Below are 18,874 nucleotides of genomic sequence, written 5' to 3' on the forward strand. Positions count from 1 at the left end.
AACTGTCGTGGTACGACATAACTGTTTTGTAGGGAATTTAATCTGGATGTTTCAGGCCGACCAGAAAGTTGTAATGTCGTTGACTACATTCTTGTTTGTATCCCATGTTTTTCTTTTAACAAGTCTCATGCATTTTGTCTTATAGAGAAATATCTTTACGATGCTACGAAAGCATTTGTATTTTGTGTGTTTACACATCTTTTCTAGGTGGAAGACACGTTATGTTCCAGGGAACGTATATGTATTTCACTGAATATTAAAGTGTTGATATTTCAGTTATGTATAGAAACATTTTTCTAAGTGTCTATGATTGCAGGCCTTTTTACGTTTCTAGTTTTGCCTCGCAGGTGTTGATGGCATATTTTGTGTGTAAGTACGTGTAGTATTACACATTTTCCCCCACCTATGGTTTTGGTCAATTCATGACGTAATGACCGTTTATTTTCAGGACTGTTTGGACTAGTGAGTCAACTTCCTTAGACCTTTGAGAAATTGGATCAACACTGTATAGTTTTCAACGCTTTATTAATAAGTTCTTTTGCAGATAGTAGCCACCTATTCTGGTAACCCTATAATGTTTACGTTTTTGGAACTGAACAATAACCATTATTCTAGGGCTAAGCTAACAATAACTTTGTTTCAGAATGAAACCATTTGTTGTATTGAGCATTATCGGATTAGTCTCGATTTTCACATGACGAGCAGATGGCTTTTTTTGACCTTACGGCGTGCCGAATTTTCTTCATACATGTCAACGAAATCACGATCTTTTCTTTGATATGCAGAATCATGCTTGTTTCTTGGAATCACTATGAACGTCATTTTTGACATTTAAGTTTATTATTTTTATTTTTGAAAACGATTTTTCGTTCTTTTCTGCCAAACAACACGAGGCACAGTTAAAAAAAGGACATACAGGCGAAAATCTTATTTTGTTTACATATTGTCAGTTTATCATGTGTTTATATTTCCATTCATTTTACTTTTTCAATGATTTTCATATTTTTCAAATATATTATAGTGATATCGAAACTTTGACAATAATTTTAATATTTTAGTACCTTTAATATGTTTGCTATTTGTCTATTTACATTTTGATATTTTAAATACAGATATCAGTATATTTACTAATTTTTATTGAGATGTTTGATGATTTTTCAAGCCGATATGTTCATGAATAGTTATTGAGTGTATATATTTACTTCATATTATATCAAATAAAGTGATCGAAACGGAACACTTAAAACATTTTACGAAAATAATTTATTAGTGCTAAAAAAAGGTAAGCATTTAAATAGCACTATAAACGCTTTCTGTGATCTTTTTTTTTAAAAAATTATCATACAGGTGTTTAAACCATATTTCGTTTCTCACACCAGTGTTAAAAAACTCCCCTTCTCCCCTCATCAACTCATCGTTGGAGAACCATGGAGGATACTCAACACAGGAAGACAGTATGATTTCAACATGTGAAGAAACGGAAGATAAGGAAACCCAACTGCACCAATTGTTCAAGAGGATCTTATTACTTCATGGAATACTTGGATTGGACATTGCTCATGCAGGAACCTCATCATGTTGTAGTGAGTAGACAAGTTATTTAACTATTTTAAATAGCCCTTTTTCAGGTGAAAAAAACATTCATCGTTTATGCACGTAAGTCTCACACCATATCACAGTGTTGTCAACTAACTGATTTTAAATTTTTGGTGAAAAACCTAATTTTATTCATATTTCGTTATACGGCCAAGGGTTCTCAACCTGTCTACGTGTGCACTTAACAGGTCGTTCCACGTTTAAGATGCCATATATAACCGCTACCAGGTTACAGAAGGATTTTTTTGGACACTCTGTATATTTCGTAAAGACTGTGATTATTATTTTCGATTTATACTTTATTCTGCGACGCATATAAGTTCTTTCTTTGGTGGAAATTGCTTCTTTCCCACACAATTGGACAAAGAAGTCTCTCATCGTTTTCTCATATATATATTTAAAACATTGCTTTTAGTGAGAACATTTCAGTTAGTGACGAACCATTTCAGTGTTTCTCCCTGACTTATTATATGCACAGTATATATTCTATAGTTATTTGGAACTGAATTAAGTGTTTTCCTTAATCGCTTATGGAAATATTGCAATAGATTAGAGAAATACGGGCTGACCAGATGTTCCAGTGACCAAAGTGGCACCAACTGCGTTGTTTCGTAGCTCGTTATCTGTACTTTCACACGCCAGAGTTATCGCCGTGTCTAGTGCATTATAGGCAGTTGACTAAAATTAGCATAAATTCTTTTCCGTATTCTGTTTGTATGTGCATACAGGTGAGTTAACTGAGTGATTTTTGGAATGAACTGCCAACACTTTTAGTTGACCATTGCAACCCGTACCTTGAGCTTTGGTGCTCAGGGAGTTTGACTCCGATACTGTACGTAGCCACCACGCACGTTGCGTTGGGAACCAAGTACCATTGTGTGTTAAGGGTCACAAGCTATTAGCCGGCGAAGGACGTTTTCTTACGGCTAGCCCCAACTAGTGAAGTCCCAGGTTCACAAACCTAGTGCGCTAAAAAGTTATATACGCGCCCTCCAACATCAGCATTCTACTTTGGAGGATTTCTTGTTTAATTTGCTGAAGACTCATCTTTACGCTGCAGGGTTGTTGGCGCAGCAACTGGATTCACCGTGGGACGATCCAGACAACTTTTCCCCAGCGCGTCAATGTTGTGAGAGAAGCATTTATCGTGAAATCTAAATTATAATCTCGTATATATATAAAGGGCTCTATTGTCTTTAAAGGACAAAGTGTGATTTCCGTGACGAAAATTATTATACATATTCAGTGTTTAGTGTTGTGTTCATTCCTCTTCGCTATTTTTTTATATATATGATAGTGTTCTAATAAATAAGTATAGTGTTATTTAATCCAGTGTGTTTTCGTTGTTTGTATGAGTGATGTTTTTGTGCGTTATGGTTTGGATGACCGTGTGATCGTCCGTGAGGTTTTCGAGACGAGACACCCGAACCTCTCGGCGCCTAATGCTCATCTCATTATTGAGACCGACGAACGATTTGGGAACAGTTTGTAACTCTTCTTTGAGAAGTCCTTCATCGTCCTGTCCAGGTAAGTTCCAGTCTCAGGAGAATACTTATTGGTAGGACCACGAACCACGAACAGCGAGCAGATTACACGAAGTGGTTACAAATAAATGTTCACCCGAACAGCGACCCGAATCCAGGACGGTTACAGTTTTGATTTTTTCTTGAACACGGCTCAACTGTTGATAGTACACAGTTGCATTAATGCTGTGATCAGCTGGAACCGGTTCCCGATGTACGATGCCGCGAGCAGTCCACCACCACAGGAGGACCTTCTTCTCTTGCAGTGCTGGTTTCGGCTGTTTTGGAACTGGGTCAATGTTTGCTAATCAATGATGATGGCGCCGTGGAGCTACGTACAGGACCCACTTCTCACATTTCAACACCATGTCCAGAAAAATCTTCTCCCTCAGACGAGACAACAAAGAACCACAGGTGTCTGCTTGCGTTGCCTTCCGGCCCGGAGTCAAATCACGTGGTCCCATCGACCGAACTTGTAGTGCTTCCCAAGTTGATGGAGGTGCTGCCGAATGGTTTCTCTATTCACACTAAATTGTAGTAACAGTTCCTCACATATCTGGTCACTGTTCGCCTCAATTGCTGCCTGAAGATCTCAATTTTGTACATGTGTTGGTCTTCCGGCACGTGGTGTGTCTTCGAGTGTTTCGTCACCGTCCTTAAACTTGTTAAACCACCGCTGCACTGTCAACGTGGTCACAACAGGCTAACCGAAGGTCTGGTATATCTTCCTCCCCACTGCAGTTTGAACTTGACTCCAGTTTGAACTTGTACAGCATACACACCACGCTTTGTGGAGGTACCATATTCACTCTGTCCTCATACAAGTTCACGGTGTAACTGAACTGCCACAACCAAATAGTATGTTGGATATACCCACAGCTACAACTGACCTTCGCCATAGCTTCATTCGCATTCAGCTCACGGTGTAAAAGCCAATTGAACCCAGATCTCTACAAAAAGCGACAGAACTTTTTTGGTTACTTTTATAAAATATTCAAGTGCTATTCTTGTAGCTATTTGACTTCAAAGGAGTTTGTTTCAAGTTTCATGCTCCGAGTGGGTTAATATGTAATATGTCATTAATAATCAATTGAAATCATGGGGTGTAGGGGGCCGCGGTGGCTCAGTGGATTCGCTGACTGGCTGTTGCCGGGAGTAGACGTTGACAGTTAAGCTCCGGGAATAGTGATTGTATTTGCGAGCTTCGCCTTTCTTTCGACATTACTATAACTGAACAGGGTTTGCAAGTTTTGGTAGTGTTTTGTGGCTCCAGTGTTAGTGGTACCATGCAAGAACTTCGCAAGAATAGTGTAAAATTTGGTTTTGACAAAACCGCACGCACGATACGCCCTTGCCCGGCTTAATTACATGCATGATTATGTGCACATTTTCCCAACATATTTGAGGATATCCAAGCTTTACAGCTCCATAACGAAGAATATTGCATGTTTGTTCAATTCAATAATAGTGATAGTTACGAAAAGTTTATGTCTAAGGCTCCAGACAAATTATCTTTTACCCATTTTGATCAATCTCTCAGCGATGTGTATATTATGGACGCACAAGTTAATCTCACGAGAGTTAAAATTATGGACTTGCCATTCGATTTTCCTAATGAACAAGTGTCTCAAGTATTATGTAATTATGGTGAAATTAAAAGCGTGGAGTATGAAGTCTGGAAAACTATGTTTCCTACACGCCTTTATAATGGTAACAGGATTTTTTCGATGACGTTAAAAAAGCATATCCCTACTCGATTACATTTTGACACTATTAAAGGCAATGTCTCCTATCCAGGACAGTTACAAACTTGCCACGCTTGTGGATCACTCGATCACCTGATTTCCACGTGTAAACAGCGGCGACGTCCTGCCCGGTACACGCGGCTGGAAGGGGACACCCCTGTAATGACAGATCTACGTCATGTTACAAAAACTACACGTCATGTACCCGAACGAAGTGTGCCCTTGACATCCTCTGTTAGTGCTACAAATTCCGACGCTACGTCCCAACAAGTGTCAACACTGCTGTCTACTTCAGAAACTGATTTCCCCCAATTGCCATCAAATGACTCATCCGCTACCATAGTACCAGCTAAGCAACCTTCAGTTCCCACTGATTTGGATGATGGGGTACCATGCCCCCCCCCCCCCGAGGCCCCTCCAGGCACACCACCCTCATCTCTCGCTTCATATGCGACAGTAGTACTTCATGATCCAGCGACAGGTCTTCCTTCTGCTAAGCATGGCACGACCCAGGATATAGTGCTTCGTCCAGCTCTGCCTTTGCCCACTGACGTGTTTAATGATGATACAACCTCTTTTTCGTTTATATTATCAGTAAAACACGTGAAAAAACGTAAACCGAATATACGAGAAAGTGTGAATGACCTCCAAACGCCTGACCTTGTGGAATAGCAACTGTGGTAAGACTTCACTGGATTCCTTGTTTCGTCTCGTCATCACGAGTTGTATGCTGTTCTGGTGTTTTGCTTCTTGCTTGTGTTACTTGCGTTAAGTGGGAAAGCTTTGTCAATTTGGATTTTTCCTGCTTGTATATAGCAAAGATATTAACCTATTTTCGAGAAGTTCTTGGTTTTGTGTTTACAATCAAGTGATTTTTTGCGTGTGTATATGTGTGTGGTCAACACTATGTATGGTGTTTCGCAGAGTTACTCAGTGCGTGTGCTGTTCTGCGGGCGAGGTACACTTACAGGTATGTGTCCTGGAGATTTTTACGGCCTTGTAAAGTACACATTTGTTTTGTGGGTACGCTTCTTGTGTTTTACCTAATGAACGCTGGGGTCAACTCCCGTTCGTATTCAACTTTAAACATTAATTCTATAAGCAGCATATCGAATAAATAGCTACTAGCGCACTTCATAGCGCTTCACGATGCTGACATTTATTGTTTGCAGGAGGTCAAGGATCCCGACCTATCCTTTGTGTCTAATTATACTGCCATTATCAATATTGTTCCCCCATCATTGGGCACTGCTTTACTTGTGAAACTAGGCCTCCACGCTATGCATATCCACCTATCCTCGTCAGGGCGGGCCATTCGATGTGTTATTGATGGTATATGTATTTTGGCTGTCTACGGCCCCTCAGGGACAAATCAGCGTATGGCCCGCGAACGTTTTTATCACGAAGAAGTTGTTGACCTGCTACCTATTACACGATATCCGATTTTGTTTCTTTGAGACATGAATTGTCACATGTTTCCTCAAGATACGAGCGGTGAATATCACCCATCTCCAGCTTTTCATCGTTTTATTACACATTTGGGCTTAAAACACATTTGGCTTCATTTTCATAAGAATCATACTTTTACTTTCAAATCAGCCCAAGTGGGCTTACGCTTGGACCGCTGCTATCTCCCAGCAAGACTCCTAAGCAGAGTATTTGATATACAGCAATATGCGGCTTGCTTTACAGACCATATAGGTATTAAGCTGGTCTTACGCTTTCCGACGCAACTTCCCAAATTGTACGGTCGTGGTTATTGGAAATTAAACAATCAACTTTTAACCATCGACCACGTCCGGTGTTTATTTCATGCTAGTTGGACACGATGGCTACGAGCTCGTAAGATCTATCCTAATATTAACATGTGGTGGTGTCGCTACATTAAACCCCAAATTCGAACTTTCTTTCAAGGCATGGGGAAATTACATCGCCAAAACTATCACGAGATGCACGAATTCTTATACAGTGTCCTATGCGAACTGTGGAACCAACCAAGTAGCGTTTCCAATATGGCGGCGATCATGCGTGTTAAGCACCAATTGAAACAGATGCAACATACCCAATCGCTAAGCGTTCACATTGACGACGGGACGGCAGATAGACTTGTTTCTGAACCTTCGTCTTTGTATCATTATGTTAAACGCCTAAATTGCCAACAACATCAGTTTATCTCTCATGTGTCCACCTCCTATGGGCAACAGCTCACTATCAAAGAGGCCTTGTACGAGCATTTTCAGGAATATTACACGTCATTGTACGCAATACCCGACGTTAACACAGTATCTCCCCCTTTCCTTACCAAGATCCCATCGTGCCTATCCGAACAAGACTGCACTTCCTTACTTGCGCCCATCACTCTTTCCGAAATCGAGACAACCCTCTCCCAAGTTAAACGGAGTACATCTCCGGGCAGAGACGGGATCGGGTACCGCTTTTACTCCAGTTTTTATTCCACTAGTCGGTCCAATACTCTGTGAATTATTTAATTTTCTGTTGCAAGGTGGACCGGTCTATCAACGTGCAGGCGTTATCATTCTACTACCCAAAGGCGGCAATCCGACAAGCGTGGCGGACTATCGCCCGATCACACTTCTAAACACAGATTACAAACTTTTTACTAAGCTTTTAGCCAATCGTATTAAGCAAGTTATCCTTCCGTACATCTGCCCCGCTCAAACGGCTTTAGACCCCACCCACAATATTCATACCTCACTTGCGACCATTCGCGACTTCCTTGCTTATGCCCAATTTCAATCCCTTCCCGTAGGAGTTCTGGCATGCGATTTTCGGAAAGCCTTTTACACCCTAAACCACTCTTATTTGTTTGAAGTCTTACAACAGTATCACTTCCCTCCTCAGATACTTACCGTTCTGCACCAGCTTTATCACAATGCTACTTCCCAGTTACAACTTAACAGCCATCTTTCCCCTTTTGGGGTTCATAAAGGTGTCAGGCAAGGTTGCGCTCTCTCGGGAATATTGTTCTGCCTTGCACTAGATCCTCTCCTTCATCATTTCCGGCACCCCTCTACATCGGCTCTTCACAGCTTCAAGCAATTGACAGCCATTTCGTATATGGATGATCTAACGTTCCTCTGTGCTACCACTGCTCAACTTGTCTCAGCGTTACGAAAAATCGAAGACTTTTCCCTAGCGAGCGGTTTGCAACTTAACCTACACAAAACAATTCTTCTGACGGTCAATAACTTTCAGACCTTGCTTCCCAGGGACGTCTTAACCTCTCTGACCTGCACGACAGAATCCCTCATTTTAGGCGTCCGATTTCAAGCCGTATGCCGCTCGTCTTACGACCATATTTGGCAGCCATTACTCCAGGTGCTGCGTATGAATTTATCATTGTGCCGCTCACGAACTTTCACTCTAGCTCAACGCATTCACTATCTGAATATTTACATTAGTTCCAAACTCTGGTTCCTAGCGCGTCTTTTTCCACTGCCCGATAAATATGCGCGCCAAATTGAGTCATTATTTGGTTGGTTCATATGGAAAGGCTACATGTTCCGCGTGCAACGACGCGTTTTATATCTTCCGACTGCGCGTGGCGGTTTAAATCTCATCAGTGTGCGTCACAAATGTCGAGCTCTTTACATGATCACCACCCTACATCATTTGGGACATGCCTCCTCTCACACTGCGCAATGGTTCCAATGCTGGGTAGATCGCCTTTGGCCAGGGAACAATCCTGCCCACGTTCGTTTTCCTGAATCGTGTCTAACATACATCTTACAGGTCATCCTGGCCTGGTCGATGGTTCCGAGTGACAATCCTTCCCAGGCTTGGACTCCTAAATCTCTCTATATCACACTGTTGCAATCTGAATTGATAAATGTCACCCCCCTATGTGAAGTCAGAGAATCGCACCACAATTGGCCTGCTATTTGGCGTACCATTTAAGCGCCGTATCTTACATCCCCAATGAGAGAAGCCTGGTATCGTTTAGTAAATAACCTGACTGTCACAAAAACCAGACTGTTACAGATTGGTAGGAGTGCGTCCGACATATGTGACTTTTGTCCGCAGGTGGACACTTTAGAACACCGATATACACAATGCACGGCTACGCGACCTGCGTGGCAAACTCTGTGTTCTTTTCTTGGGCTGATTGTCGTGGTTCAGGGAGATATTTCACTTTTGATCTCCTTTTATTTCCGGAATTTCTGTGGTTCCCGCCTACCAAACAACGAGCAGTTACCAGGCTCATCTGCTCTACTATTTTATTTATAGACCACTACTGACCCTTCTGTGCCCGACATCTATATCTGGCATACTTGAACCGAGTTCGGAAAAAACAGTTTACTCACCTAGACGAGCAAAGATTGTTCGCTCGATTTCTCCAGGTGACTCTCGATGTCGAGCAGAAATGCTGCAATGTTGTTTGATTTTGTATATTCTCCTTGCACATATATTTTAGGTGTTCATATTAGTCTTTAGATTTAAGCCTATCCATATAAATATGTCTATATGTCTCTCACGCAACTGTAGCACAGAGTGTATTCTATATTGCTCTAAATAAATACAATTAAAAAAAATGTGGTAGAGCATTCGCCTTTGGTGCTTGGGGTCCCGGGTTCGATCCCAACCTCCGCCAAGTGAGCCTTGTGGTGGACAAACACCTTGTGCGTAAGTTTCCTCGGGGTTCTCCATTTTCTTCCCACTTTCTTCATTCCACCATTTCATTCATTTCTCATAGTCACCGTCTCCTTTATCCTAACCGGCATAACCGTCTGACGTAAAATTCAAATATTTCATAATGGAGTGGATTATGATATTAAGCATTCGTTTGTTAAAACTTGCTTTCATTAAAATCAATTCAAAATTAATTGTACCAAAGAAATCAACCTTAATTAAAATTTTGCAGAAAAAAATTGATTTCTATGTCCTAAAGTTGCTCTACAATTAAATATTAGTAATTTGTGTGTGAATGATAGAATTTGTTTTCTTTTCGGACTGAATTACAGATTTATTTCATTTGTTCATTGAGCATTAAGTACTTGTTCCTTATAACGTTGGTCATATTTTCACACTTTCGATCACTTGCAAATGTGCAGAAGCAAGATGGATTGCGTGACAAATTCCAGGAACAATTTCTCCTGCTTTAATCTACAAATGTTGTCCATGAGTATGAGGTATGTACTGGTGCATTTATATAGTAATGAACGAAACCAAATTAAAAATATTTTCATCGATATGAAGATGTATTTTAACAGTTACTTTACTGGAGTTCGCGCGGAATCCAGCTTGACGGTAACATACAGTTCTTAAACATGGCGTTATAAGGGTAATTTTATTCATCAAATTTTATTGTTTTCTTAATTTTCATTGAAATTCTATTATAACTTTATTATTATTAACGATCATTCCAATTTCTATCATTTCGCAGATTCAAAATAGTTTACATGAATTGTTGAAAGATTTTGTCAAACGCATTTTGTGATAGAAAATATCTGTTTCTTCGAGTGTATAGTATCAATTTCTAAGTTGGTAAAGAAATTAGTTTTTCTCCATTTTGTCAGAAACTACGTATGAGCTTTTACGCTCACGTATGTTCAGTTCGATAAGTTCTATCAATTGATATATTCCATCCAATTCCTTCCCCGACACAAAACAATGCATTTTGACTGACTTCTCGCGTGTAAAAGTAATTTGACTTCTCATACCTTGAATAACCCATAACTGCACTACATGTTAAATTACTTAAAATAGTATGAGTGATGCATTAAAATAATATAAAGAATTAGAGATGTCCTTCCCTATGCCGCAGTGTTGATTCGAGCGTGTTCTCGATTGTAGCGTTCGATTCGAGATATCCTCTCCCAAGATGGCGTACTCCGCAAGTTTCAGTCAGCGTATAAATAATGGTGGGGATCACCAGTTGGAAACTCTAATTTGTAATACGAAACCATAGGCAACGCTGTATGTGAGAAGTACGTAACTTTACAATAACCCACAATAAACTTCACAATAAACTACTGTAGATTTTGAACAATATCAAATGGTACAACCCTTTACGTTATCAGTTCTATGCTTTATGACACTAAGAGATACTCCGTGGCTCAGCGGTTAGCATACGCGCCTTTGGCGTTGGAGACCCGGGTTCGATTCCCGGCGGGAGCTCATGTGGTTCGGATTCCACGTTAATTAGTAGGTCCACGTCTCATATAGCCTCGCTGCTCAAAAAGGGATGTTAATCTCAACTCAACAACAACAACAACAACGTTTTATGACACTAGATTGGAAATTATTATTTTTAAAGGTAAATCGTAGCCCTTGTAATTTTTAACTAACACATTCCACCAAAACAGAAATAATTATATACTATATACGAAATGAGCTCCGTCGTGGCTAAGCGGTTAGCGTATGCGCCTTTGGCGTGAGAGACTCGGGTTCGATTCCCGGCAGAAACTCATGTGGTTCGGTTTCCACGTTAATCAGCATGTCTACGTCTTATATAGCCTCGCTGCTGAACGGGACGTTAAACTAAAATCAACTCAATTCAACCGTATACGAAATATAAATTTTCAATCTGGTAGAACTGTCTGCTAAAGCGAACGTGAGCCCACTTACAAATATACTTTTTTGTTGTACAGAAGATCGATAAATAGCGTGCGATTTGTATGAGAGAGATAGGCCTATTGTTCCTTTTAACAGTGAGTGAGGATTATTTTATGCAGGAATTGCTATCATTAGCAATTTTTAACGTAGTCAAAGTGGGCCTACTCCCTTCACAACCAAACAGTTGCTTTGCCGAGGTGTCACAGAATGCTTGTACGTTACATGATATTGACAAAATTTCCAACTCGTAAACATATGGTTTAATAAATAAGCAAACTTAATAATAGTTTGACAATTCTCTGAGTAGTAGCCTCGCCTTTACGTGCCTTTTCACAGTGTAAATAAAATGCATACGCCTATTCACCCAATGTTATTACGTAGCCACGCATGACTGCTACAGGGTAAAAGAAGGAAGAAGATGACTTACCTTTGAGATCTTATGAAATTCCAAAGAACGCTGATTCATTAGTCGCAAGTCTTTTCTAGAAGCACAGACAATCAACAATATAACAGAAAATTACTATGGAGCCTTACTTTTTCGATGTATGCGAGATCGATACCACCAAAGATCTCGCGTCAGGGCATCTATAGTTCTTTATACCTAGGTATTATATCAATGGTGTGATGGAACTGTACCTAACATTGCTTTTAAAGATTAGCAGAACTAATTTTGGACAGAGACAAATGTCCAGTAGAATGGGCGACAAAATCAACGTAATTAAATATTAGCCTTGGTTTAGATTTTCAGTAAGGATGAATTAGGTTACAGCTTATGCGTGTTATATATATATATATATATACATTTTTGTTAATGAAATATTAGTACATAATTATATTGCACAAATTTACATGATTATATCATATTGGATTCTTTATAAACAACATTTGACATTTAATGAAATAATTTAAATTACAATAGAAATTAATTTAAGTATTTATATATTTGCTGTTCCATTAACATGTTTTTAGATATTTTTAAAGTCTCATTAAAACAAATAATTTTCATTAACACCTACAAGCACTAGTTATTATCTGTTAACACGTTTTGTTTGGCAAGTATATTGTTTTAACGACTATTCACCTAAATATTCGGTACGTGTATTATCAAATGCTGATAAAATAGGAGAGAGCACTAGTCCTGTGATACCCCAAGCCAAATATAATGATTTAAAGCACTTAAAATTGTCAACATCAGCTATATTTCCCTTTACCAATGTTATTGGAAATTATTTCAAATTTAGGTAGAAAGAAAAAAGGTACTAGAGGCGATCAGAGTTGGTTGCGATAAAAACAGGTAACTTTCTTAATAGACTAAATTATATTCAATTTGGGAATTTTTTGACGTTCTTTTTAGTATTAATAGCGGTATGCACTAGTAAAGTTCGATTACGTTATTTCAATGAAAAGTTATGGTCTCCCAAAAATCTCACGGGTGCAACCTGCAACTCAAAACTTGCCTGCGGGTATTCTTATATTTTCATGCAAAATTTCGTCAAGATTGAACGAATCCTGTTGATCACGTGCAATATATAGTATGCTTGTGATTTATTCCTTTCTTTAAAAACAAATGAAGGACGATAAAAGTTTAAATAAACTAGGTACAATAAGAACTCAGGCGAGTATACAACAGTTGTGTTTAAGAAATTGGAAAACGAATAAAAATAACAGAATATTATTTTCTTACACATATATTATCCATAACCTAGAACAATTATTACAGGTTAATTTTAATGTGTTGAAAACTACAAATCGTTCTTCTTGATAGATAAATTTAAACTTAATATATGAAAAAATGTGTAAGTGCTACTTGTTCATTCACAATTACCTTCACTTTGATCTTGAAAAAATACATAGGTTAGAAAAATAACTGAATACAACCATGTGCATTGTAAGGTTTCTTTTTTTATTCTAAAATTAACATAGTAGAATAAAGTTTGAGTTGTAAATATTTTCAGCATGTCCTGATTTATAAACATAAATAATTTTATGAAAACATGTTCTTGATATGTTTGAAATCATCAAAACTTCCAAACGCTCAAAAGATTTACTTATAAACAATATTCAAGTTATTCTAATTACCAAACAATTTGCAAATCCTGTCTTTTCCTAATGTTACGAAATATTTGGGTTTGGAAATAACTTTTGATCTTCAAAATAGTGAAATATTTCTTACAATAAAAACAAAGAATAATATTAGAAGAGAGTTTTTGTTTATGAGTAAGTTACAGGAAGTCTTTTTGAATAAAAATACAAAAAATAAATATATATTAATATGTATACTGTTATTTGTATATTATAGGACCATAGTTACATACCAATTCTATCAAACAATTTATTTGCAACTCTTAGAAAAATCACTGCTATTTAAATTTCATATAAATTTCAATTTATCATGCAATATTGTAACAACACTTACACAGTTAACGAAAGCACCAAAACTGTCTAGGTCAGAACGAATGCCATAGAACTTTTAGAAAGTCTAATACACAAATCATAAGTATAATGGAATTTACAATCCAAATACACAATATTCTAAAAGTAAATAAAAGTACAAAAGTTCTCTAAAGGAAGAATAACTTTTACATTTTGGAAATTCAATATACAAATCCCAAGCATGACGAAAATTGTAACTAAAACATTAAAATGAAGAAGTACATAGAAAAAACAGCATATTTTAAAAACAAACAAATCACCGTGATTATCTACAACGAAATTGGTTACATGTCTAATATTTCTTTCTTTGTTTATTTATTTGTTTATTTTACTTCTAAGATTCATAATTGAATAATATACTTAAAAGATCAAAATAACTTGGTTGACTATATTTCGTTCTTTTTAAGGCATAAGTGGTCTACCAGTATTTTGTCGGTAAACGATGTAGTGTAACATGTAATTGGTTTGTATATACACAATCAGTATTTATAAGATGGTTTATCTGACAACTTTCAGGTATGACTTTGGTGTAGGAAATAGAAAGTTGGCACACTACATATGCTCCAGAAAGTACTGTATATTCGAAAACATTTTATACATGTTTGTAATTATAGACAACGTAAAAAAGATAATAATATACGTATCTAAGTTAGCTCAAGAAAGTCATCAATTTAAATATCACGCATTTGGGTGAATCAATTTCAAATCCATTTTTTTTTTTTTTTTTTTTTTTTTTTTTTTTTTTTTTTTTTACAAAATTTTTGCTTAACATTTTTGTTTATCTGATTTTTTAAATCATGTGTTCCATATAGGTAGAAAGTCACAACACACTGTTTGAAAATAATATATGACAATTTTTTTTTTCTGGCAGCCATTTTTAAAATGCCGGTTGAGCAAATTTCAATTAAAAAAAAAAAAAAAAAAAAAAAAAAGAGGTTTCCGAAAAGTTTAGTTGCCAAACTAGTTTTAAAAACATCAGAATATTAAAAAAAAAAAAAAAAAAAAAAAACTAGTGTATTCAGCATGAAACGAACTTCAGGTATATATTATTTTAATTGTTCAATCATGCAAGAGTCAATCAAACTCTTTACTATAGAAAAAGATCGGAAAAATGTATCAATCGTTAATTTTGAAGACCATTAGTTTTATGAAGAACGCGAAACTCACTAATGATATGTTATTTCTGTGCTGAATACTTATATAGCTACTTGCAGTATAAGTTTTAGTTCTGAGAATGCATTCCCTTTTCTCTAGAACTTTTTTTAAAATAGCCAAGGTAGCAAACTATGGCTTGAAGGAGTATTACCTGAATTAAGTGATGGAGAACTCTGTCGCTACGTCTTAGAACAAATCAAAATTTTAATAACTAGGGCAATGTGAGTTCTTGGGCCAAGATAACAATCAGTTTTGAAATTATGTACATACATGTTCAAAATTATTGTTGAAATTATTAGCTGAACCAGTAGTTTCCTAAATTGCCATAACATTCAAAGGAAAAGTGACTATACCTTAATTATTGAACTTGCAATACTAAGCACAATAATTGAGCCACAATTGAGAAAAAAAATGAGAAAAGTTGATTGTAGAATGCAACAAATGAAATACCACTTCAGACTTAAAGATGAGATCACCACCTTGTTTCGACCATAATTTATGGGTCAGGTATGATGTACTTCCAGCAATACTTCCTGCATGAGTTATTCGTAGCGAGTTAGAGAGACATGCGCTACACACAGAACTTACAATAGAGATGATTTTTGTTTATTTATTAATTTATATATAAATTAATGAATATATGTAGCCTTAGCTAACACGTAGCTAGCAGACAATGAAACGACGCTCTGACTGCGGGCAAATTTATTTTCAACGTGATAAGGCTCTGGGAATAACAATCACGCATGTTATGTCACGCGATTAAACGATTGCTTTCTAATAATTATTAAAATCAGAAAGAGACAAGTAGCTGTAATGAAGGTCAGCCTCAGAAAATTAGGCGATTCCTCCAATCCCTACAAAAAATGCAAGGACAAGATACAGGTACATCATTTCATGATAATTTTATTAGCATTAGCAAAACCACAAGATTCATCGAATAATAATGATAATAATAAACCGTGAATAAGAATAGCTATATGTTAATAATAATATATATGAACAATAAGTTAGTAACTAATTAATTTCGAGGTAAAAATATGCATTTCAGATCATAAGCATATCGAAAGATAGAATAAACTAAAATCACTACATCTGACGTATTCCCCCCATAAAATGGAAAACTACATTTCGCTGCTGTAAAAAAAAAAAAAAAAAAAAAAAAAAAAAAAAAAAAAAAAATGCCAGCTGCCCAAAGTTTTGCAACTCTAATAATTTGAGACTTTCCCTACTGCGGGCTTTATTCTACGCTACGACGGACATGATTCCTATGTCTAGAGAGTTACAGAGTTAATAAATAGAATAGAACTTTAGCGACATTTCAATAAATTCTACCTCTACCACTATTAACTTTTCAGTTCACTACAACCGAACAGATACGGGTCAGTTGAAACCAAAAGTAAGTGTTTCAATGCAACACTCAAGCTAGCAGCAGACAATGTGCTACCTTATGTACTTGACTTGTCGTTTGAACATTGTATGAGAAACTAGATGTGGATATTTGAAAGCTGGATTGTTCCAAGTTTAAATGGTGTCCCTACAAGAATCCCCAGGAAATTGTAACAGTTAAAGAAGAAAGCAACTACACGAGACGACCAAACAAAGGGTGCCCACGATACAAACGCACGCGAATCAATATTGAACACTAGTGGTCCATCAGCATAAAGACGTGAATGCAGTTGAGACCGTACAGGATTAATACCTGGTATGCTGGCATTGGTACGTCCATTCGGTGGGAAAGGGTTTAACGGCGTCTCAATGGGGAATTTCTGTGTCCAATAAGTCAATCGCTATTTGTTTCTCTATTTTCCTATCATAAACAGGAGCATTACAAGTGATGTAGAGACTATTGGAAGGGACGCCAGAAAAATGGGGCGTGGTACTGTCCGATGCTGATTTGCAATTCAGTCTGCATAACGAATTTCGATATCCGTACGTGTTGAAGAAGACTGGAACCTGTAATGATCGTTTCAACATTTAAGAAATGGTCTGATATCGAGACTATGGCATCCTAATGTCTGAATGAATCACGAACCTTGGCCGACCGCCTCTCTGTATCCTACAATGCACTCTGACTGCTGGGGTGGATTTTGATATAAAAGGATTGGGCTTCTTTCTGGAAGTAAAAAACTACAGTTCTGGTACGTGGTATTGTCCGCTATCATTGTGCACAGTTAGTGCAAGAGTTCTTGGCGGAAGAAGGTATTCAATGCATTCCATGCGGGTGTTGTGGGTTTTGAACTCATATTTGAAAAGTTTAAGAAAGCATAATTACTGCTTGTCATCATCTTCTGCAGACTCTTCCAGGAGTCGTAACTGGCCTGGTATAGGTTTGGAATGCTTTTCCCCAGAAGTTTAATATAGTAAAATAAAAGGTTGTGAAGTGTGAATGTGAAATCGATTCTATTTCACACTATACTTGGTTATGTTTACATGTTTCGAAGAGAGAGAGGATCCAGTAAAGATTAATGTTTTTGCAAAACAGTCAAATCTGAAAGACTGAATCAATACGAGTGAGGTTTTTGGGTTCTAAGAAAAAAATAGACACAGGTGGACTATAAATATCCAAGACACGTTTCTCTTTTCAAAGGAGAACTAGTTCTTGATAAATAATTGGAGATCTACTTCAATTAAGTGATGGGGAACTCTGTCGATAAATCTTAGAACAAATTTTAATTTTAATTACTAGCGCAATGTGGGTTTTTGGACCAAGACAACAATTGGATCTAGAATGAAGTACATATTACACTCACATTTTCATTTATTCCGTTAAGCCCCGCCAGCTAATGAACATCAGTAACTGATCAGAAATTACCAGTCTCCTACCAAAGGCAATGACGGTATTGAGTGATACGTTAAGTAAGGTTAAGTCACACTTTGTTGACAGTACTATCCTATTTTATCAGGGCTCAATTAAAGTCATGAAACATTTTCTTCTTTGTGTTTCCTAAGGTTGTTGTTGCATTACAGTGTGCAAATTGATTTTAAGAAGGCTAATTAAAAAACACGAAAAAACCCAAGAACACAAACCAATTTCTGCTTAAAAACTGATCCTTAATAAGATTTATATTTATATGTAAATATTAGCATAACATTCTTGTCTCCCTCACTAGAACGAGCAATGTGAAGGACTCGGTATTAGCTGTGCTACATTGGTGGATGACTTAATTGAGACAAGAGAGTTAAGGAACTCAATATGTATTACATTAATGTTATATCTAATTCTGTAAAGCTTTAACGTTTCCTCACTTAAAACTGGATACAAATCTTGGACTGGACACACCTACTGCTTCTTTCCAACCTCACATTAGTGCATGGTGTATTTTTCTTTAGATAAAGAGGGAAAGGTATAATAGCAAAAATCGTTGTTTCTAACAGTTTTCAAAGTTATTGTTCAAAGTGTTATCTGTACCAGTAGACACAAACATTTTTGTAGCTACCTTAAGAAAAACGCGACTAGGGCTTAGTACTGAGCATATTTGCTCCTTCCAACAGTAGAAAAAAACTGACTGTGGAATGCAATTAAAGAAATACCAATTTAGTGTTAAAGACGAGATCACTGGACGTTTTTGACCATAATGGACGGGGCAAGTATAATGTACTTCCAGCAGTATTACCTGCCTGATTTATTCGTAGCAAGTTCGAAAGACATGGACTACGTAGAAAATTACAGAACTTGCAATGGTCATATTTTGGTTTGATTTATTAATTTATATATAAATGAATGAATGTATGTAGCCTTAACAAACAGGTAGCAAGCAGAGAACGAAACGACTCTCTGCCTGAGGGCGAATTTATTTTCAACTTGATAAGGCTCTAGGAATAACAATCACGCATGTTATGTCATGC

At 37.2% G+C, this 18,874-nt stretch overlaps 1 long non-coding RNA gene across 1 annotated transcript in view; it reads left to right on the forward strand.

The window, feature by feature from the left end:
* Positions 1 to 5,632: 5,632 nt before the first annotated feature.
* LOC145687645 (uncharacterized) overlaps positions 5,633 to 18,874 on the forward strand; it is a 203,449-nt gene continuing 190,207 nt past the window's right edge. The window contains exon 1 of the long non-coding RNA XR_014131698.1: positions 5,633 to 5,834. This is a non-coding gene — a long non-coding RNA (uncharacterized LOC145687645). The remainder of the gene's footprint in view (positions 5,835 to 18,874) is intronic.

The sequence above is a fragment of the Thermobia domestica genome, chromosome 6 (assembly GCF_964235325.1).
Source record: "Thermobia domestica chromosome 6, izTheDome1.hap1.1, whole genome shotgun sequence".
Taxonomy (NCBI): domain Eukaryota; kingdom Metazoa; phylum Arthropoda; class Insecta; order Zygentoma; family Lepismatidae; genus Thermobia; species Thermobia domestica.